The sequence below is a fragment of the Chlorocebus sabaeus genome, chromosome 1 (genome assembly GCF_047675955.1).
Source record: "Chlorocebus sabaeus isolate Y175 chromosome 1, mChlSab1.0.hap1, whole genome shotgun sequence".
NCBI classification, from domain to species: Eukaryota; Metazoa; Chordata; class Mammalia; order Primates; family Cercopithecidae; genus Chlorocebus; species Chlorocebus sabaeus.
In genome coordinates this window covers 99888577-99908545 of record NC_132904.1, presented here as the reverse complement: position 1 = coordinate 99908545, position 19969 = coordinate 99888577, and the positions used below count along the sequence as shown (strand labels likewise).

At 42.5% G+C, this 19969-nt stretch overlaps 1 protein-coding gene and 1 pseudogene across 3 annotated transcripts in view; one reads left to right on the top strand and one right to left on the bottom strand.

The window, feature by feature from the left end:
- DYNC2H1 (dynein cytoplasmic 2 heavy chain 1) overlaps positions 1 to 19969 on the bottom strand; it is a 370568-nt gene that overhangs the window by 59565 nt on the left and 291034 nt on the right. The gene's annotated exons all lie outside the window — the stretch shown is intronic.
- Positions 17826 to 19199, top strand: LOC140709668 (NADH-ubiquinone oxidoreductase chain 1-like; annotated as a pseudogene).

Below are 19969 nucleotides of genomic sequence, written 5' to 3'. Positions count from 1 at the left end.
GGATTGCTGGGTCAAATGGTAATTCCAGTTCTAGATCCTTGAGGAATCGCCACACTGTCTTCCACAATGGTTGAACTAATTTACATTCTCACCAACAGTGTAAAAGTGTTCCTATTTCTCCACATCCTTTCCAGCATCTGTTTTTTCCTGACTTTTTAATGACTGCCATTCTAACTGGCATGAGATGGTATCTCATTGTGGTTTTGATTTGCATTTCTCTGATGACCAGTGATGAGCATTTTTTCATGAGTCTGTTGGCTGCATAAATGTCTTCTTTTGAGAAGTGTCTGTTCATAACCTTTGCCCACTTTTTGATGGGGTTGTTTTTTTTCTTGTAAATTTGTTTAAGTTCTTTGTAGATTCTAGATATTAGCCCTTTGTCAGATGGGCAGATTGAAAAAATTTTCTCCTATTCTGTAGGTTGCCTGTTCACTCTGATGGTAGTTTCTTTTGCTGTGCAGAAGCTTTAGTTTAATTAGTCCCATTTGTCAATTTTGGCTTTTGTTGCCATTGCTTTTGGTGTTTTATCATGAAGTCCTTGCCCATGCCTATGTCCTGAATGGTATTGCCTAGGTTTTCTTCTAGGGTTTATGGTTTTAGGTCTAACATTTAAGTCTTCAATCCATCTTGAATTAATTTTTTGTATAAGGTGTAAGGAAGGGATCCAGTTTCAGTTTTCTACATATGGCTAGCCAGTTTTCCCAGCATCATTTATTAAATAGGGAATCCTTTCCCCATTGCTTGTTTTTGTCAGGTTAGTCAAAGTTTTTTTCTAATTCTGTGAAGAAAGTCAATGGTAGCATGATGGGTATAGCACTGAATCTATAAATTACTTTGGGCAGTTTGGCCATTTTCATGATATTGGTTCTATGGTGGTACATACACATGGATTTTTTTTTTCCATTTGTTTGTGTCCTGTCTTATTTCCTTGAGCAGTGGTCTATAGTTCTTGAAGTGGTCCTTCACATCCCTTGTAAGTTGTATTCTTAGGTATTTTATTCCCTTTGTAGCAGTTGTGAATGGGAGTTCACTCAGATTTGGCTCTTTGCTTTTCTATTACTGATGTATAGGAATGCTTGTGATTTTTGCACACAGTTTTATATCCTGAGATTTTGCTGAAGTTGCTTATTAGCTTAAGGAGTTTTTGGGCTGAGACAATGGGGTTTTCTAAAACCATGTTGTCTGCAAACAGAGACAATTTGACTTCCTCTATTCCTAGCTGAAGATCCTTTATTTCTTTCTCTTGCATCTTTGCCCTGGCCAGAACTTCTGATACTATGTTGAATAGGAGTTGTGAGAGAGGGCATCCTTGTCTTGTGCCAGTTTTCAAAGGGAATGCTTCGAGTTTTCACTCATTCAGTATGATATTGGCTATGGGTTTGCCGTAAATAGCTCTTATTATTTTGAGATGTTCCATCAATACCTAGTTTATTGAGTTTTTAGCAGGAAGGGTGTTGAATTTTGTCAAAGGCCTTTTCTGCATCTATTGAGATAATCACGTGTTTTTTGTGATTGCTTCTGTTTATGTGATGGATTATATTTATTGGTTTACGTATGTTGAACCAGCCTTGCATCCCAGGGATGAAGCCAAATTCATCATGGTTGATAAGGTTTTTAATGTGCTGCTTGATTTGGATTACCAGTATTTTGTTGAGAATTTTTGCATCAATGTTCATCAGGGATATTGGCCTGAAATTTTTTTTTGTTGTGTCTCTGCCATGCTTTGGTATCAGGATGATGCTGGCCTCATAAAATGAGTTAGGGAGGAGTCCCTCTTTTTCTATTGTTTGGAATAGTTTCAGAGGGAATGGTAGTAGCTCTTCTTTGTACCTCTTGTAGAATTCACTGTGAATCCATCTGGTCCTGGGCTTTTTTTGGTTGGTAGGCTATTAATTACTGCCTCATTTTCAGAACTCGTTATTGGTCTATTCAGGGATTCTACTTCTTCCTGGTTTAGTCTTGGGAGGGTATATGTGTCCAAGTATTTATCAATTTCATCTAGATTTTCTAGTTTATTTGCATAGAGGTATTTATAGTATTCTCTGATGGTAGTTTGTATTTCTGTGGGACCAGTGGTGATATCGCCTTTATCATTTTTTGTTTTATCTATTTGATTCTTCTCTCTTTTCTTCTTTTAGTCTAGCTAATGGTCTATTTTTTAGTCTCTAAAAAAACCCAGCTCCTATATTCATTTATTTTTTTTATTTTTATTTTTTTTGAGACGGAGTCTCGCTCTGTTTTTTTGTTTGTTTGTTTTTTTGAGATGGAGTCAGCTCTCTTGAGGCTGGAGTGCAGTGGCAGGATCTCAGCTCACTGCAAGCTCCGCCTCCCAGGTTCACGCCATTCTCCTGCCTCAGCCTCCGGAGTAGCTGGGACTACAGGCACCTGCCACCTCGCCCGGTTAGTTTTTTGTATTTTTTAGTAGAGACGGGGTTTCACTGTGTTAGCCAGGACGGTCTCGATCTCCTGACCTCGTGATCCACCCATCTCGGCCTCCCAAAGTGCTGGGATTATAGGCTTGAGCCACCATGCCCGGCCTATTCATTGATTTTTTGAAACGTTTTTTAAAGGGTTTTTCATGTCCGTATCTCCTTCACTTCTGGTCTGATCTTAGTTATTTCTTGTCTTCTGCTAGCTTTTAAATTTGTTTGCTCTTGCTTCTCTGGTTCTTTTAATTGTGATGTGAGGGTGTCGATTAAATAATCTTTTCCTTTGTTGTAACAACATTTGTAAGTTACATTTGTAATGTTTAAGTATACAGTACGGTATTGTTAACTCTAATTTCTATGTTGTACAGTAGAACTTATTCATCTTGCATGTCAAACTTTGTATCCTTTGTTAGGTTTTGATATCAGGCAATGCTGGTCTCAGAAAAGTTAGGAATATAATCCCATCTCTTCTATTTTGTGGAAGAGTTTGCATAAAGTTGGCAGTATGTCTTCCTTAAATATTAGTTAGATTTTACCAGTGCATTCTAGAAGCTCTCATTGTGAGAAGGTTTTAAAAAATTCAACTTGTTTGATATAGGCTGTTAAGCTTATGCATTTCTTCTTGAATATGCTTTGGTGGTGAATTTCCTTTTTTTTTTTTTTTTGAGATGGAGTCTTGCTCTGCCTCCCAGGCTATAGTGCAGTGGCAGAATCTTGACTCACTGCAACCTCTGCCTCCTGGGTTCAAACAATTCTTCTGCCTTAGCCTCCCGAGTAGCTGGGATTACAGGCATGTGCCACCACGCCCAGCTAATTTTTGTATTTTTAGTAGAGACACCATGTTGGTCAAGGTGGTCTTGAACTCCTGACCTCATGATCTGCCCACCGTGGCCTCCCAAAGTGCTAGAATTACAGGCGTGAGCCACCACGCCCGGCAGTGGTGAATTTCTTTCAAGGAATTTGTACATTTCACACAAGTTGTTGAATTTGTAGGCATAAAATTATTAGTAACAAAAAACTAGCCGGGCGCGGTGGCGGGCGCCTGTAGTCCCAGCTACTCGGGAGGCCGAGGCAGGAGAATGGCGAGAACCCAGGAGGCGGAGCTTGCAGTGAGCTGAGACGGCACCACTGCACTCCAGCCTGGGCGACAGAGCGAGACTCCGTCTCAAAAAAAAAAAAAAAAAAAAAAAAAAAAAATTATTAGTAACATTCCCTTAATGTCTATAGGAACTGTAGTGATGTTCCGTCTCTAATTACTTGTAATTTCTGATGTTTTATTTCCTGATCTCACTTTTGTATTCATTGATAAAGGTTTTGTTTCCATCTTATGTCCTATTTTGGCTCATTATGCATACTTCTTTGGTACTTTCATTTTTATCATCGTGTTATGACTTATGTACACACATCTTTAACTTACCACAGTTTACCTTCAAATAATAATGATAAAACTTTAGCATGGCATAAAGTCCTTCCAATAAAGTACTTCTGTTTTCATTTGCTAAATGAATGAGAAAGGACAAACTCTGGAAGTTAAAATGTCTTGCTGAAAAAGAGAAAGTATATTCTATTATCTTGGGATGATGATAGTATTAAGTTAGGGATAGTAAAGGAAAATTTCAAAAGATTAGAGATTCTTGTTATATGCAGGTCCCTTTTTTTCTTAAATCAATAAAAATTGATTTAAATTATAAGTATATATAATAAAATGTTGCTAAGTAAAGCTATAGAAGAGGGGGTAGGCAGAGTTCCATCCCAGTATTTGATAGGCCTTTGAAGATGAGTATATGGAGTTCAGTTCAAACAAAGCTGATAACTGCATCTTATAACAAACACTATAATTTAGCTGCTTGATCTAACAAAATGTATAATGAGCAATAAGGTGGAAAGCTGATCTAGGAATCACAACATTAGAATTACAGTACGGGCTTTAATGCTTTACCAGGATGTAACTCCTTCACAGTCTTCCTAAGTAAAAGGAGGACGAGAATAGCAAATTTCATAAGGGCTACAAAAGTTCTGTATAAATAGTAAAGTGTTATTTAATATAAACATTACGTTTTAAAACATGAGGTGTTACCTTAAATGAAAAATATACAAATTATTCAATGTTTACAATTATTTGTCAAAATAGTTGGAGTAGAACTTTCTTAAGAACTAATTTGCATGCAAGTAGATAAACAATAAAAAGAGGCTTTTAAGAAAAAATAAGGTCCCCAACCACTATATAAAGATCAGTGGTGGACATAGTCATAAATGTTTACAACGTGGAGTGGAGACAGATGGAAAGGTGACATAGCAGGTATTGCCTTCTTTGACGTGAATTCTGACTACAGTATTTCCCCAAAGTTGGCACGCATCTCAAGGGCTTCATAAAACAGATTGCAAGGAAACACACTGAGAATTTCTGATTCAGTAGCCTGGAGGGTAGGTGGGGGGTGGTACAAGAATTCATATTTCTGCCAAGTTCTCAGGTGATGCTAATGATACTGGTCTGGAGACCACACTTTGAGAACCACTCCTATAAAGAGGGCCATGGTAGAGAAAGGAGTGAAAGTGAAAGGAATAACCAGGCTAGCAATGAAGATCTTAACTTTATACATCTCAAAATTATATCATAAAGTTCTATATGTATATGTAAGAACATATTTTAAGAAACTACATTCTTCGCTTCAATTTTTAAGGTGGTCAGTGATCAAAAAATGATTTCAAAATGATTAAATGGTTTTGAAAATTATCAAAAGACACAAGATCCACTAGCACATTTTTTGCTATATTATTGAGGGACTCCCTGGTTTAAAAAATTAAAAAGCCATTTGGTATTACCAACTTGCATGTTAGAATACATAGAAATGTATAACCAATAGATATGTTGGCTTTAAAAGGGGTTCAATTAATCAATACAACCTATTAATTTCTACTAAAATGGTACATTCTCTTAGTGATTATTCAGCAAGATAAAGCAATTTGGCATTTGAACCTTTGCAATTTTTGCCATATATTTTAAATTATGTTTTAAAGCTTATGTTCTAACATGTAGAAGATAACTATTTTACAATATTGTTTTCTTTAACAAATTATAAATATTGTGCATTTAAAAGAAAAGTTTTAGCGGATAATCATAAGTTATCAAAGAAATAAGTCATTATTCTCTCTAGGAAATTTCCTACTCCAATCATGTTGTAGGAACCCAGTTTTCAGATTCCTTCCTGGGCTGGGGTCGCCTCGAGAGACCACTCGACACGGAAGTCACAGCGGAGAGATTTATTGCTAGCGCGCTAGGGTCCTATGTCCAAAGTTGGCCACAGGACCCTGAATGCTTGTTACAGACAGTTTATAAAGGAAAAAAACCACAAAATTTTACAAAGCTTGAGGCGCAAGATGATTGGAGCAGGTTATGGCCTGAGCGAGATGTCTTACTTTAATTGGTTGGTTTGAACCTGGTTTGAACCCGCGCGGGGTATTTCTCGGACTTGTTCTTCTGTTTGAGTTCCAGGAATATGGGTGGGTGTTTTAGATAGCCACACGGACATCAGGCGGGTGCTTTAGATGGCCACCTGGTCGTTGGGTGGGTGCTTTTAGATAACCACCTGGTGTGGCTTTTCTAAGCTTCTAAGTTTCTAAGTCTATTTTCATTCCCTCCTCTTTTTGTGACCAAGAGGCTCAATCTTGAGCCTCCTCTTCTGTTCTGAGGGCTTGGTACTGTTGGGTTAGGACCATAGCCTGCACAATGTTTAACTTATCTTTAATAAAGGCGAGTAAGCGGTTAAGTATACACGGCCCGAAAGTCAGGATGAGCATGAGCAGGATAAGGGGGCCTAAGATGGTGGAGACTAAGGTACTGAACCAAGGAGACTGGTTGTACCAGCTTTCAAACCAATTTTGTTGAGACTCTCTTTCTTTTTTCCGTTTGTCTAATCTTTCTCTTAGTTTTGCCATAGAATCTTTAACCACTCCTGAATGGTCTGCGTAAAAGCAACATTGTTCTTTGAGGGCTGCACAGAGCCCGCCTTCCTTTAAGAAGACAATTTCTAGTCCTCGCCGGTTTTGCAATACAACTTCTGACAGAGAGGTTAGAGATTCTTCAAGTTTTGAAATCGAGTGTTCTATGGCTCTAAGGTCCTCATCCATGGCTGCCCTAAGTTGTTGCAGATGGTAGCTACCACGTACTAAAGCTGCTGTTCCGGTCCCAACCCCAGCTGCTACCCCCACTCCTAGCATTACAGCGAGGGTGAGTGAGACAGGTTCCCTTTTGGGTCTACTATAAGCTTTCTGTTCATACCGGAAGTCAAAGGAGTCTCCAGAGTGATAGTATACTCGGGGAACAACCTGTACTAACACGCAGTAGTCTGTGCTGCGGTTAAACGCTGCTGTGGATACACAGGGAGTGAGTCCAGTGTTGCAAGCCCACCAGTCTGTCCCAGAAGGGACCAAATAGTGATTGGAGCTAGGCACTGTCAGAGTCTTGTCACAAAGATGCTGATGGCTAGTGGGCACCTTTCCTATACAGATTCCTGACCCAGAAACTTCAGCCAGGGTCAGCTTTTTATGCTGATCCCATGCACATCCAGTAGGATTAGTGGAGTTGGTGAAATTATTAGTGGAGGCAATGCCCTCATAATAAGGGGGGGCTGTCGCTAGGCACAGCCAACAAGAGGAGGTAGATTCTGGCCTGGTCTGGTTCAAGGCAAAGTAAGAGCCCTTTATGAGATTAAGGAGCCTGTCACCTAAGCCCGGAGAACTCAAGGGCAGGGTAGTGCCTTGAGGGGCCTTTGGCTGAGGGCTCTGAGGGGCCTCCGGCTGAGGGCCCTGAGGGTCCTTCGCCTGGGAGCCCTGAGGGTCCTCCGGCCGGGGGCCCTGAGGGTCCTCCGGCTGAGGAGGCCTTGCTTCTGGTAAAACTGGGTTTTGCCCTATTGAGACAGGAGCTGAGGCAGGGCTAACTGCTAGTCTAATTTGGATGGGGATCCCAAACAGTGGCTTTTGGTGTAAATATAGGCCCCATATTAACCCTGACATCCAGCGGTCATCAGATTTCGCCGCTTTTTTGAATTTGATGCAGACCAGATTACAATCAGCCGAATACCGGGTTCTGGTGCAGGGCTTAACAAAGGACATGGATATGTACCATGGTGTTGTGGCCCATTTCCATTCTCCATCATTAGTAGTTACACAAGTCCAGCTAGCACAATACAGGGAAGTTATATCCCCGCAAGTTTGTTTCATTTTTCCTGTCCGGAATCCGGGGCAGGCATAGAACCCGTTCCGGCTTATGGACACCCTTCTAGCCTGTTTTCTCCATGCTCCCCCTTCCATGTTATCTACCCCTGCTACTCTATCTAGGTTGAGATAGAGGTCAGGGAACCAAGTTCCCACAGGGGCAATTTGTGAAGTCTCATATAAGACTTCATGGGTATTAAAATTAGTTACTTTCCAGGTTAGGTTAAAAGGTTGGTGGGGGTTTTTGGTGTCAGCGACGCGGGGAAGGAGGGCTAGTAGTAAGTAAAGGGTTAGGTACGAGTGAGTCTTATCTTGAGGGGGTCTTCGGAGCGACGGAGTCTCCATGTCCCAGGTGGTCCGGGCGTCTCTGGAGCAGCCTTGGCGTGGGATGCGTGGATCCAAGTGGCGATTCCGTCTACCTTTATGGCTGTGGGTGTGGTCAGGAGAACAATGTAGGGTCCTTTCCACCGAGGCTCTAGTCCTTGAGAACGGTGTCGTCTAACGTAGACGGAGTCCCCCACCTGGAAGGGGTGGCTGGTCTGCGAATGTCCTGGCCGGTACAGTTCTGCCAAGGGGGCCCAGATTTGGGTCTGTACTGCTTGTAGTCCTTTTAGCCGGGCCTGTAGGTCAGTCTTAGAGTTGGAGGGAGAAAAGGAGTCAAGTAGGGTTGACAAAGGGGGAGGTCCTCCATAGAGGATTTCATATGGAGTGAGCCCAAAGCGGTTAGGCGTATTCCGGGCTCTTAATAGAGCTAGAGATAGGAGGCGTCTCCAATCTTTTAAGCCAGTCTCTAAGGTCAATTTAGTAAGGGTCTCTTTTATTGTTCTATTCATTCTTTCTACCTGTCCTGAGCTCTGGGGTCTATAAGCACAATGCAATTTCCAATTAATCCCCAGTATCCTGGCTAGCCCCTGACTTACCTGGGAAACGAAGGCCGGCCCGTTGTCTGACCCAATTACCTTGGGAAGTCCAAATCTAGGAAAGATTTCTTCCAGAATCTTCTTGGCTACTATGTGTGCCGTTTCTTGCCGGGTGGGGTAGGCTTCTACCCATCCTGAAAAGGTATCTACAAACACTAGTAAGTACTTATACCCAGCATAGTGAGGTTTTACTTCAGTGAAGTCTACCTCCCAATAAGCCCCCGGGCGGCTGCCACGGGTTCGTATTCCTGCTGGCACTCGAGTAGCCCCAGCGTTCACCTGCTGACAGACCTTGCAGGCAGAAGTCACCTGTTCTATTAGAGTACTTGCCTTAGGAATTAGAAAGTCAGTTTTTTCAATCAACATTTTTAACTTCCGGCTACCTAAGTGTGTCCAGGCGTGCATCTGCTGGATCATAGCCACGGCTTCTTTTTGTGGGAGGACTGTTTTCCCTTCTTTTTCCCAGTTCTTGGTGTCCTTGTTTCTTATAGCTCCTATGGCTCTTGCCTCTTCCTGATCTTCTGGGGTGTAGGTGTGTCCATCCTGGTCGGTCTTGTTGGGTTCTGAGACTAAGGTTAGTACTTTTGCCATGGCTGCCTGCTTGGCCACTTGGTCCGCCTGTCTGTTTCCTACTGCAACTGGATCCTGTCCTTTCTGATGTCCGGGACAGTGGATTATGGCTACTTCACGTGGGAGGAAGAGGGCTTTTAACAAGGCAATTATTTCAGCTTTGTTCTTGATTTCTTTCCCCTCTGATGTTAGGAGACCTCTTCTTTCATAAATACTTCCATGGGTATGAGCCGTTGCAAAAGCATATCGGCTATCTGTATAAATATTAGCCTTTTTCCCCTTGGACAGCTCTAGGGCCTTGGTTAGCGCTATTAGCTCAGCCTTTTGTGCAGACGTGCCAGGGGGCAGTGACTGCGCCCAAATGGTGGTGTGGCCATCTACCACTGCCGCTCCCGCCCTCCGGGTACCTGAGTCAAGATAGCTGCTGCCGTCTGTATACCATGTGTGGTCCGCGTCTGGGAGTTCTGTGTCCTTGAGGTCCTCCCGCGTTCCGTGGGTTTCTGCCAACACCTGCCGACAGTCGTGAGGGCTCAGTTGGTCTCCTGGTAGCGGCAGCAGCGTTGCAGGGTTCAGGGTGACCGGAGGGCCAAACCGGACGCGGTCTGTGTCCAATAGGAGGGCCTGGTAGTGGGTCAAGCGTGCATTGGTAATCCACCGGTCCGGGGGCTGTCGCACTATGGCCTCTAGAGCGTGTGGAGTAATAACAGTCAATGGCTGCCCAAGGGTTAACTTAGCAGAGTCTTTGACTAACATGGCAGTGGCTGCCATGATGCGGAGACACGGGGGCCAACCGGCTGCTACAGGATCTAGCTTTTTAGACAGATACGCTACCGGTCTCTTCCAGGGCCCTAATTTCTGGGTTAAGACTCCTTTTGCAATTCCTTGCCTCTCATCTAGGAAGAGGGTGAAAGGTTTTGAGGTATCCGGTAACCCAAGGGCTGGGGCAGAGAGGAGTGCTTTCTTTAGAGTCTCAAAAGCCAATTGATGTTCCTCCTGCCAGGTAAAAGGGGTGCTTCCCTTGGTGAGGGTATAAAGGGGGGCGGCCAGTTCAGCGAAACCGGGTATCCATAAGCGACAGAACCCAGCAGTTCCCAGGAATTCACGCACCTCTCTGGGATTCTGGGGCGGTGGAATGCGAGCTACAGTCTCTATGCGCCCAGGGGTGAGCCACCTTTTCCCCTCACTCAGTATGTACCCCAGGTAGGTTACCTTGGTCTGACAAATTTGTGCCTTCTTGGCGGATGCCCGGTATCCTTTTTCACCCAGTTCCTGGAGTAGATGCCTAGTACCTTGCATGCAGGCTTCCTTTGTGGGGGCCGCCAGGAGGAGGTCATCTACATACTGGAGCAAGGTCACTTCTGGATGCTGGGTCCGGAAGTCGGTTAGGTCCCTGTGGAGAGCCTCATCGAAGAGAGTGGGAGAGTTCTTGAACCCTTGGGGAAGTCGGGTCCAGGTCAATTGGCCTGAGATTCCTCTCTCAGGGTCTTTCCACTCAAAGGCAAATAGTTCCTGGCTTTGGGGGGCCAGGGGTAAACAAAAGAAGGCATCTTTTAAGTCCAGTACTGTATACCAGCTGTAGTCTGGTTTTAAGGTACTGAGCAAGTTGTAAGGATTGGGGACCGTGGAGTGGATATCCACAGTTCTTTTGTTAATTTCTCTCAAATCTTGGACGGGCCTGTAATCCTGGGTACCAGGCTTTTTTACTGGCAGAAGAGGAGTATTCCAGGGTGAGCGACAAGGTCGCAAAACTCCAAGTTCTAGAAATTTGATAATGTGTTGCCGAATGCCCATATGAGCCTCTAGGCTCATGGGATATTGTTTGATAGATACAGGCACCGCCGTGGGCTTTAGATCAATTATGATTGGGGCTTGACACTTGGCCCGCCCAAGTCCTCCCGTTTCCGCCCAAGCTTGGGGAAAATCTTGTAACCAAACATCAGGGAGGCTAGTGGTGACCGGGGTGTCAAAAAGCCGGTGTTCATCTTGCAGAGACACAGTCAAAATTTGGATGGGCTGGCCGTCTCGGTCTAACACTTGGGCCCCTTCCTCGGAGAAGTGGATCTGAGCTCCGAGTTTGGTTAGGAGATCTCGTCCCAGAAGGGGGTATGGACATTCGGGTACCACCAAGAAGGAATGTGTCACCATTCCTTGCCCAAGGTTAACTGTCCGGTGGTTAGTCCATTTGTGCATTTTTCCCCCTGTTGCCCCTTGGACCCAAGATGTACGAGAGGACAGGGGCCCGTTTGCCTTGGTCAAAACCGAGTGTTGGGCGCCTGTGTCCACCAAGAAGGTGGTGGGATGCCCCCCTACAGATAGAGTTAGCCGGGGCTCGGGGGGGGCTCCAGAGCCTTGACACCCCTATTCGCTGTCCTCACCTAAGGTGAGGACAGGGGCAGGTTTCTTCTGGTCTCTAGGACGCTTGGGGCAGTCTTTGATCCAATGCCCTCGCTCTTTGCAGTAGGCGCACTGGTCCTTATCTACTTTAGGCCGCCTCCGCTTTTCCCCCTGTCTCCCTGGCCTTTTCTCCGTTACTACTGCTGCCAGGATTTTTGTCAAGTGCTTATCTCTTTTTCGGTCTCTTCGATCCTCCCGTTCCTCTTGTTCCTTCGCTAGCCTGGCCTCCCTTTCCTCGGGGGTTTCTCTCTTATTATACACTTTTTCTGCCTCTCTGACTAATTCCTGTAATTCATAGGTCTGGATCCCATCTAATCTTTGGAGTTTCCCTTTAATATCTGATGCTGCTTGGTCTATGAACGACATGGCCACGGTAGCCTTATGTTCCAGAGCCTCTGGATCAAATGGGGTATACATTCGAAACCCTTCCAGAAGTCTTTCCATAAAGGCTGCCGGGTTTTCGTCCTTTCCCTGAATTATGGTCCTTACTTTGGCCAAATTGGTGGGGCGTTTCCCTGCCCCCTTGAGACCCGCCAACAGAGCCTGGCGATAGATTCGGAGACTCTCCCTACCTGGTGCTGTCTCATAATCCCAGTCCGGGCGGGTGAGGGGAAATCCCTCGTCTATTTCGTTGGGGAGCTGGGTTGGAAGGCCTCCTGGCCCCGGCACATTTTTCCGGGCTTCCAGGAGGACTCGCTGCCTTTCTTCAGTGGTCAGAAGGACCTGCAAGAGCTGTTGACAATCATCCCAGGTAGGCTGGTGGGTGAGGAGAATTGATTCTATCAACGAGGTTAAGGCCTGAGGGTCTTGGGAAAAAGGGGGGTTGTGAGTTTTCCAATTGTAGAGGTCGGAGGCAGAAAAGGGCCAGTACTGGATTGCGCGGTTGACCGTGCGAAGGGGGAAAAGGGAAGACTGCCAGGTGGGAGTGCCATCCGGGTCTTCAGTCCGCCGCAAGCGGAGACGAGGTGTTGGTGGCGGCGTTCTAGGGGTTAATTCAGGCGGGGTTGGAGAGGGAGGCGAGGTCGAGGGAGGGACCGATGAGGGTGCTGGAGAAAGAGTAGGGGCCGAAGGAGTAGTGGGAGGGAATGGGGATAGGGTAGGGGACGAGGGTGAAGCGTAAGGTGGAGGCCTTAGGAGGGGGTCGTGAGGAGGAGGAGGAGGAGGCGGAGGGTCGAAAAGGAGGAGGTCTTGCTGAGTTCCATCAGGGAGGACTGGCTTAGGGGGATCCGAAGTCTGATTCTTTGGGGCTTCCACGGCAAGGAGGGTAGATTGGGACGGGGAGGGGGAATGAAAGAAGGGTTTCACCCAGGAAGGAGGGTTTCGGACCAAATCTTCCCAGGTGATTATGTAGGCCACTTGGTCCTGGTGTCCTTGTGGCCCAGGATTCATCACTTTTGCTTTAACCTGTAAGATAATGGAGAGGTCAAATGTTCCGTCTTGGGGCCACCCAACTTGGAGGTTTGGCCATTCAGACGAACAGAAAGTTTTCCATCGTCTTTTACGGACTTCCACGGAGAGATCGCGGGCTCGCGCCCGGACGTCAGGGAAGTGGGTCAAAGTCAAGGCTAAAGGAGTTGTTAGTGTCTGTCCCATAGTTTCGTCCAGAAAGTCACGCACACACAAGGACGAAATGACAACAATAAACACAGTGACCAAACAAACACAGAGGAGCCGCGCGGCCAGAGAGTGGCGCCACAAGATTACAAAAGATTCAGACGGCAGGCGCAACCTGCCGACAGAGACGTCAGCTTTCCTTCCGAAAACCGCCAGGGCGTCCCCCGGGGCGCAAGGGGGAAGGTGCCGGACACGTCTGTCCCCCTTTCCCACTTGATTATTCAGACGGAGTACTCCTCAGAGCTAGCCGGCAAGACAAACAGAGCACAGAGCGAAACGAATGTACCTGACAGAGTCCGTTCGTTCGTCAGTCGAGTCTCCACCGGAGGGGTCGAGGGTCCTCGGGCGACCCCCTTTCCCGGCCAATGCACCAAATGTAGGAACCCAGTTTTCAGATTCCTTCCTGGGCTGGGGTCGCCTCGAGAGACCACTCGACACGGAAGTCACAGCGGAGAGATTTATTGCTAGCGCGCTAGGGTCCTATGTCCAAAGTTGGCCACAGGACCCTGAATGCTTGTTACAGACAGTTTATAAAGGAAAAAAACCACAAAATTTTACAAAGCTTGAGGCGCAAGATGATTGGAGCAGGTTATGGCCTGAGCGAGATGTCTTACTTTAATTGGTTGGTTTGAACCTGGTTTGAACCCGCGCGGGGTATTTCTCGGACTTGTTCTTCTGTTTGAGTTCCAGGAATATGGGTGGGTGTTTTAGATAGCCACACGGACATCAGGCGGGTGCTTTAGATGGCCACCTGGTCGTTGGGTGGGTGCTTTTAGATAACCACCTGGTGTGGCTTTTCTAAGCTTCTAAGTTTCTAAGTCTATTTTCAATGTCACACATAGTAAAGAAAATGTCAAGTACTGAACTCTTTCCTAAAGCACATTAAATCATATGGCATCATACATAACTTGTCACATTCAAATGTAATAAAAAAATTAACTTTTATTTTGAAATAGAGTAGTACTGAATTATCAGTTTTTGTTAAAACTCATTAGAAAGTAGATGTCAGAAAGTGTTTTACTGATCTGATCTTAGTGAAATTCAGACTAGTCTCATTTGAATTTCATCAAATAGCCTAAATTATTTCTAAGAATACTATCTGTGACAGAATTTAAACATGCTTGGTAAAACACATTTTTCATTCTTTGAAAGAATTTTAACAAATTCATTTTCATACAAATAATACAAATATTTCACAAGTAGTGATATTTTCTGAGGTTGCATTTCTCAATTCAAAGTATAATACAGAATACTTTATATATTAAAATTATCTGCATCTTACACAAATACACTTTAAGAAATAAGCCATCCAGTTTTGTTGCTATGTGAAATAATGAAATACTTAGATCTTGGTTCAAAGAAAAAAATATAAAAATTAAAAATTTACAACCCCTTTCTAAAATATTTTGGTCTTTAATGAAAGAATTGTTTCATATAATTAAGCCCTTTTTGTTCTTTATCTTTCAACATAATCTAAGCCACATATTATAATCATAGAAAATGACTTAAAGTTAAATTATCCTTTTTTTTCAAGTGTTTATGCCACAAGTCACTGAGATAATTAACAGCAGAAACAAAAGAAACCAAATTTGCCCAGAAATCATATTTTAATCACAAGTACCTCAACAGCTATCCCTCGATTGATGTAATTTTCCTAACAATCGTAAAACCCTACTAAACTAAGCCTCCATTTTATACAATAAGCACAACTAATTTCCCACCCTAATACTGATATGATACCTTGAATATACCCTTCTGAAACTGCTACCCTATATATCATAGCCTAAATCAATTACACCCTAATTATGAGTAACCCCCAACTAAACCTCTGCCAACTCAACTTGAAACCACTGGATTTCTAGAACTGTAAATGACTATGTATACTTATTTCTTCTTTCCTTGTATTCTAACTTTATACTCAAGGATTTATGCAGTTAATGTAACTTAATTATTTACAGGAAGATACTGAAAATGTCTAGATGGGTTTACATAACCCTATAAACAGATAGATTTGGTCCTGGTCTTTCCATTGGCTCTTAGTAAGATTACACATGCAAGCATCTCCACCCCAGTGAAAAATGCCCTCTATAGTACCCAAATCAAAAGGAGCAAGTATCAAGCATGCACAAATGCAGCTCAAAATAGTTTGCTCAACCACACCCCCACGGGAAACAGCAATGACAAATATTTAGTAATAAACAAAAGTTTAAGCTATACTGATATATAGGGTTGGTCAATTTCAGGCCAGCCACTGTGGCCATACCATTGACCCAGGCCAATAGAACTCAGCGTAAAGAGTGTTTAAGATCTGCCCTCAATAAAGCTAAACTCCATTTAAGTTGTAAAATACTTAGGCTGAAATAAAATATACTACGAAAGTAGCTTTAATATCCTGAAGACATGACAGCTAAGATCCAAACTGGGATTAGATATCCCACTATGCTTAGCCCTAAACTGTAATAGTTACATTAACAAAACCATTAACCAGAATACTACAAGCAATAGCTTAAAACTCAAAGGACTTGGTGGTGTTTTATGTCCCTCTAGAGGAGCCCGTTCTATAATCGATAAACCCCAGGCTACCTCACCACCTCATGCCCCCAGCGTATATACCGCCATCTTAGCAAACTCTTAAAAGTTTATAGAGTAAGTACAATACACATAAAAACGTTAGGTCAAGGTGTAGCTCATGAGGTGGCAAGAAATGGGCTACATTTTCTATACCCAGAAAATCTCACAACAAATTTTATGAAATCTAAAGACTCAAGGAGGATTTAGCAGTAAACCAAGAGTAGAGTGCTTGGTTGAATAAGGCCATGAAGCACACACACACTGCCTGTCACCTTTTCAAATACTATTCTAGAAATCCCTAGTACTAAAACCTCTCTACACACGTATAGAGGAGATAAGTCATAACGTGGTAAGCATACTGCAAAGTGCACTTGGACAAACCAAAGTACAGCTTAATCCAAAGTATCTGGCTTATACCCAGAAGATTTCATCACGACCTGATCACTTTGAGCCAAATCTCACCCCAAACCTCACTAAAGATATCATCAAATAATCTTAAACCATTTATCTTATATAAAAGTATAGGTGACACAAATTTTACGCTGGCACAATAGACATAGTACCATAAGGGAAAGATGAAAGAATTGAATCAAGCATTAAAAAGCAAAGACAAACCCTTATACCTTCTGCATAATGTAATAACTAGAAATAACTTTACAGAGAGACCCATAGCCAAGCCCCCAAAACCAGACAAGCTACCCAAGAACAGCTGAAGAGCACATCCACCTATGTGGCAAAATAGTGGGAAGATTCATGAATAGCAGTGACAAACCTACTGAGCCTGGTGATAGCTGGTTGTCCAAGATAGAATCTTAGACAACTCCCATAGCAGATCCTCTAATTTTAATAATGCCTCCTATTTATACTAGCCACATTAAGCGTAGCCGTCTACTTACCTACAGAACTACTTAGTCCCCCTGTAAGTTTAACTGCTAGTCTAAAGAGGGACAGATCTTTATACCCTAGGAAATAACCTTCCTCCAGAGAGTAAAAATTATTACCACCATAGTTGGCCCCAAAGCAGCCACCAATTAAGAAAGCGTTCAAGCTCAACATCTAACTATTTTAAATCCTAACCACTCTACTGAATCCCAATATTACACTGGACTTAATCTATTACTTAAGAGAAGCAATAATGTTAATATAAGTAACATGAAGATATTCTCTATTGCATAAGCTTACATCAGACGGGAAGAACTCACTGACAGTTAACAGCCTAATATTAATAAGTGATATAATAAGGACCCTATTATTTATACTGCTAATCCAACACAGGTATTCTCAAAGGAAAGTTTACAAAAAGTAAAAGAAACTCGGCAAATCTTACTCTGCCTGTTTACCAAAAACATCACCGCTAGCATTACCAGTATTAGAGGCACTACCTGCCCAGTGATATATGTTCAACAGCCGTGGTATCCTGACTGTGCAAAGGTAGCATAATCACTTGTTTCCTAAATAGGAACTTGTATAAATGGCCACACAAAGCTTCAGCTGTCTCTTACTTTTAATCAGCGAAATTATTTGGTGGGATATAAACAAATAAAATGAAAAGACCCTATGAAGCTTTATTTCATTAATGCAAATAGAAACTCGCCCTAACCCATACCACTGCATTAAAATTTTTGGCTGGGGTCTCAGAGCATAATTCAACCTCTGAACAACCTAAACTAAGACTGCACTAGTCTAAGCAAGTCAACATATATTGACCCAATAATTTAATCAATGGAATAAGTTACCCTAGGGATAACAGCGCAATCCTATTCTAGAGTCCACATTGACAATAGGGATTACAACCTTGATGTTGGATCAGGCTATCCTAATGGTGTAGCTGCTATTAAGAGTTTGTTTGTTCAACAATAAAGTCTACGTGATCTGAGTTCAGACTGGAATAATACAGGTCGGTTTCTATCTATTTAATATTTCTCCTAGTATGAAAGGACAAGAGAAATAGGGCCCACTTCATAAAGCACCCTCACCTCACAGATGATACTATCTCAATCTAACAAATCATCACACATCTGACCTGAGAACAGGGTTTAAGATGGCAGAGCCCGGCAATTGCATAAAACTTAAAACTTTATAAATCAGAGGTTCAACTCCTCTTCTTAACAATATGTCTATAATTAACCACCTCCTATTTATTATTCCCACTACAATTGCTATAGCATTCCTTACATTCATTGAATGAAAAATCTTAGGCTATATACAACTACGCAAAGGACCTAACATTGTAGGCCCCTATGGACTGCTTCAACAATTCGCTGATGCAATAAAACTTTTCACCACAGAACCCTTATGACCTTCAGCATCTACTGTCACCCTTTATATTATTGCTCCAACCCTGGCCCTTTCTATCCCTCTCCTCTTGTGAACTTACCTCCCTATAGCAGATCCTCTAATTAATTTTAATAAAGGCCTCCTATTTATACTAGCCACATCAACCTTAGCTATCTATTCTATGATCAGTATGAGCATCTAATTCAAATTATGTACTAATCAGCACATTACAAGCTGTAGCCCAGACAAATTTCATATGAAGTCACCCCAGCCATTATCCTATTATCAGTTGTGATAAGTGGCTCATTTTACTTACACGCACTCATCACAACACAAGAATTCCTCTGACTATTCCTACCACGATGGCCCCTAGCCATAATCTGATTTATCTCCACACTAGCAGAAACTAACTGGGCTCCTTTTGAGCTAACAGAAGAAGAATCAGAGCCTCAGGCTTCAACATCGAATATGCTGCAGGTTCATTTGCCCTCTTCTTCATAGCATAATATATGAATATTATCACAATTTCTAAGAGCACTACACAGCATACATTCACCAGAACTCTATACCACAAATTTCATTATCTAAAGATACTCCTTTTAACTACTGTTTTTATGAATTCGAACAGCATACCCCCGTTTCTGCTACGACCAACTCATATATCTCCCATGAAAAAATTTTCTACCACTTACACTAGCATTCTGCATATATCTCAATGCCTATTCTAATTTCCAGCATTCTATCCCAAACATAGATATCTGATAAAAGAATTACTTTGATAAAACAATAGAGGTTTAAATCCTCTTATTTCTAGAAATATAAGAATTGAACCTACCCCTGAGAATCCAAAATTCTCCATGCTATTTATTATGCCACGTCCTAAAGTAAGGTCAGCTAAATAAGCTAGCGGGCCCACACCCTGAAACTGTTGGTTATATCCTTCTTGTGCTAATTAATCCACTAGCCCAACTTATTATTTCTTTAAGTATTTTCACAGGAACTCTTATCACGATACTAGGCTCACACTAATTTCTCATCTGGACAGGCCTAGAAATAAACATATTAGCTCTTACTCCAATCTTAATTAAAAAAAATAAATCCCCACCCTGGAGAAGCAGCCACCAAATATTTCCTTACACAAGCAACCACCATCTATAATTCGTATGACAGGTATCCTTTCCAATAACCTGTACTGTGGACATGAACAATAAATACTATCAATCAATTTTCATCCCTAATAACAGCCCTAGTAATAAAACTAGAAAGAGCCCTCTTCATTTCTGAGTCTCAAAAGTGACTCAAGGAACCTCTCTAATGTCTGGCATACTTCTCCTCATATGACAAAAATTAGCCCTTCTCTTAATTATATTTCAAATTTTCCCATCAATAAACACAAATATTCTATCACAATTTTATCTATTATGGTGGGCAGTTGAGGAGGACTTAATCAAACACAACTGTGCAAAATCCTAGCCTACTCCTCAATTAGTCATATAGGTTGAATAATAGAAGTACTAATTTATAACCCAAGCATTACTATTCTTAACCTGATTTTTTATTTTAACAATCCCGGCATTCCTAGCACTCACTCAACCTAAGTATAAGCACTACAACCCTGTCACTATCTCATGCCTGAAGCTAACATGGTTAACACCTATAATCTCACTAATTCTATTATCCCTAGGTGGTTTACCTCCACTAACAGGATTTCTGCCCAAATGAGCCATCATTTGAGAATTTACAAAAAACAATTGTCTTATTACCCCAACCATTATAGCTCTTCCATAACCTTACTCTACCTATACTTTTATATACGCCTAATTTATTCTATCTCAGTAACAATATTCGCCACATCTAATAATATGAAAATAAAATGACAATGCGAAAGCACAAAACTCATACTACTATTCCTCTCACTTATGTCTTCTACCTTCCTTTTACCCATCTCTCCAATAATACTAATCATAACTTAGAAATTTA